The sequence below is a fragment of the Micropterus dolomieu genome, linkage group LG20 (assembly GCF_021292245.1).
Source record: "Micropterus dolomieu isolate WLL.071019.BEF.003 ecotype Adirondacks linkage group LG20, ASM2129224v1, whole genome shotgun sequence".
In the NCBI taxonomy this organism is placed as follows: domain Eukaryota; kingdom Metazoa; phylum Chordata; class Actinopteri; order Centrarchiformes; family Centrarchidae; genus Micropterus; species Micropterus dolomieu.
The window spans coordinates 9,004,943-9,008,463 of NC_060169.1; the positions used below are offsets into that span (position 1 = coordinate 9,004,943).

The 3,521-nt window shown below is 40.1% G+C and overlaps 1 protein-coding gene across 3 annotated transcripts in view; it reads right to left on the reverse strand.

Moving 5' to 3' along the window:
• The window catches only part of LOC123959365 (A disintegrin and metalloproteinase with thrombospondin motifs 7), a 98,122-nt gene that overhangs the window by 60,374 nt on the left and 34,227 nt on the right, over positions 1-3,521 (reverse strand). The window lies entirely within an intron of this gene.

Below are 3,521 nucleotides of genomic sequence, written 5' to 3' on the forward strand. Positions count from 1 at the left end.
GCTCTCCATCCAACCTCACTGAGCTCGAGCTGTTTTGCAAGGAGGAATGGGCAAAAATTTCAGTCTCTCGATGTGCAAAACTGATAGAGACGTACCCCCAGCGACTTACAGCTGTAATCGCAGCAAAAGGTGGCGCTACAAAGTATTAACTTAAGGGGGCTGAATAATTTTGCACGCCCAATTTTTCAGTTTTTTATTTGTTAAAGTTTGAAATATCCGAAAAATTTCATTCCACTTCATGATTGTGTCCCACTTGTTGTTGGTTCTTCACAAAAAATTACAGTTTTATATCTTTATGTTTGAAGCCTGAAATGTGGCAAAAGTTCAAAGTTCAAGGGGGCCGAATACTCTTGCAAGGCACTGTATCTCTTTATGAGGCTATAAAAGGGTATGAATTGTGAGAAAACAGCGGAGGGATGTTTTGAAACTTTTTTTTTTTGTGACGAAAATACCTGCCACCACCCTCAGTACGGTTTGGCATGCAGGTGAAATGTGGATTGATTGCAAAGTTTAACCATCATAGTCTGAGAAAGTTTTACTGTTACTTTACTGTAGCAAAGTGTTGATATACAAGCTAATATTTGCGACGTGTCACCAATCAGATAGTGCTGTGGGCGGGAAATTGAACAAATAAGTTTAAAAATTTATATACATATGCAAACCTAGAGAGAGGGGGTTTGGGGGTGCAGCAAACTGGTCAGATTTAAAAGACGTGAATAAAGAATAGAATATCAATACATTAAACCACTGGTTAAGAAAAATGGAAATTGGAAAGTAGAATGCCATGTTCAAGTCTCAATAAGAAGACCATGCTAGCAGCTCTGTGTGGCTGCAGCTGTGCATTTATCTCAGCTGTTTCAGATGGCCTGCATGAGTGCCTTACCCAAAGATTCAATTACAACTGAAAAATCAAAAACAAGCCATAAAAGAGATGACTTGACTTTATTGTGAATGTGTTTAATGTACTGATTTTGTGTTGCATGAGTGTACAGACCGTTGATCCTTGGATCTGCATGGAGTTCAAATCAAGGCGGAAAATCTTGAAATTGGTTTGTGTTGTAACAACTTCTAGCGTGCTGTTGGAGGCTACACACCTGAAAGAAGAAGAGTGAGAGAACTATTGTAATGCATTTAATTTGCTTCAAACTTCTGCAGCCAAAACAGAGTCAATGTTTCTATTTCATACAGTATCTGTCCTCTCCAAGATGGTAACCTCAAACTATTACATGAAACAAGTCAATTGCCACTAACCCTTGGTTCAGAAAGGGCATAGTTTCAGCGAAGTCCGATGTATTAGAGGTTATGCAATTGCTCACAATCATCTGTGCTCCACCAATGCTGCAGTTGGACAACACGTAGATGTCCAGTTGGTTGATTTTGGACCCGATGGCATAGCTGGTTGTGGCTAAAGTGGAGCTGTGGGTGTTGGGGGAGCTGGTAGTGCTGGGGGAGCTGGTGGAGGTCCTGTTAATTGAGCTGGTGGAGGTGCTATTAATGGAGCTAGTAGAGGTGGTGTTGATCTTTGATGGTAATCCAGCTCCCCGACGCAATCGTTGTGGCAAGAGGCGGAGAGAACGTGTGGATTGTGTCGCAGGCCCCTGTCCTGGGAGGTAAATTTCTATCCAATACCTAACCACACCGAAGATCTCTACCTCTTTGGGCATGCTGACATTGTATAGCGGTCCCTTGGCCTGGACTCCAGGGATACGGCAGGCCAGAGGGAGGATGAGGGAAGGCAGGCGGCTGACTTTAGTGTATGGACGCACACTTTGCAAAGTGTTGGTGTAAACCAGCTCTGAACCTGATTGCTGGAAAAAAGGAAAGCATGGGGAAGAGTGAAGTCGTAATTCCCATTCAGCTGAATAATCGTCATTGCAAAGTATTTTTGAATTTAATAAGTAACTTAACACCAGAATGAAAAGCTGAGCCTTGTCGGGTTGAAAATGTCAACAGTTTTCTGCAGCACACATGTACAAGTAGAAACCACTTATTCAATAATTTACATGAAAAAAATAGCCCGTAATTAGAAGGATCTTTTTCATTATGATTATCTATAGTATATGAACATGTGAAATGTGTCCTCTGTTAAATCCTTTTCAGTGCACTGGAAGCAAGATTTATAGAGATTTTATGATTGGATTTTGTTTACATCCATATCTTATGAGTTGCTTAGTCAATAGACTGAAAAATAATCAGAAACTATTTTGAGAATTGAAACACTCCCTGGTTCTTCAAATGGTCTCAAATATGATTCTCTGCTTTTTTTTGCCTCTCATGACAGTGAAGTGAAGTAAGGCAAAACAAGCAAGATGAAGACATATCGTGGTCTCTGAGGAACATCTTTTTGATCATTTCATTGAGTGAAAAATAAATCAAGAAAATATTCTGCAGATTAATCGATAATGAAAAGTTAGTTTATTGCAGCCCCTTGTCTCATGTACGTCTATAAATTTTGGGACTTTTTAAACATTGTCCCTGAGAGAAACGGATATGAACACCAGCAAACATTATAGGGTTAGGCTTAGGGGTTAGGGTTATCCAAGTTAGCACTTTAACACCCTAGTCATTGTTTTATTTGAAACCCCAGTGTGCTAGAGCACAGCCAAAACAATCAAAAGTAGAAATTTCCCACAATTTCTGCACTGCAATATATAAAAAAGTATAGCTTAAGCTTTTTCAAAAATTGGTAGGTACAGGAGGTGTAGTCCAGGAGGGGTGAGAAATATTTTAAGACAGATAGAAATGAAAAGAAAGGTAGAGCATGTTACCACAGTCTTGGTGCCGCAGCCATTCAAGGGGATGTGTGCAGTCAAGTGTGTGCTGTTGTAGGTGACGGGACAGGTGGGGCTGTTGAGCTGCAGCTCGGCAAGGTTGATGTTGGTCAGGGAGCTGACAGGGAGCACCAGAGTCATCTTTGCATTATCACACTTCAGCTCTGCAGGCAGACAGCATCAGATTCTTAATTTAAAAATACATTCTTACACACAGACATAATTAATACAAATAAAAAATATGAGTCACATGCATCCCTTGAGTGTAACAAAGTGTAATATTTAATTAACCTGTTCCAGCAGGTAATGTTGTCATCTCCTCTGAAAAGAAAAAAAAGTCATATTTCAATAGTTAATAGTCAGTATTTTCTGCAAAACCCAGCTGTGTGGTTAGAAATGATGTATTGTGAACTACGGTAAAGCATCACTGGCATTCTTATGACATTTCTAGGCAGCTGACGGTCTTACTTTGGAACAGCCACACACATCTGGCCTCTGACTGCAAACTGGAAAGACAAAGTGCAAACCTAAATAAATATTCTGTTCAAGATATGGACATTTGACTGGAAGTGTAAGCAATTGTGTATGTGATTAATTTAGTGTAATGCACTTAAACTGTAGTCATGGGCATAGCACAAAATTCTAGACCCTGTACATAGGCACCCTCAATGGGCCCAACGTTCTGACACAACCAATAAAATCTGGTATCTGAGGCTGTCACAGGACTGTAAAAAGCACGGTCAATCATTT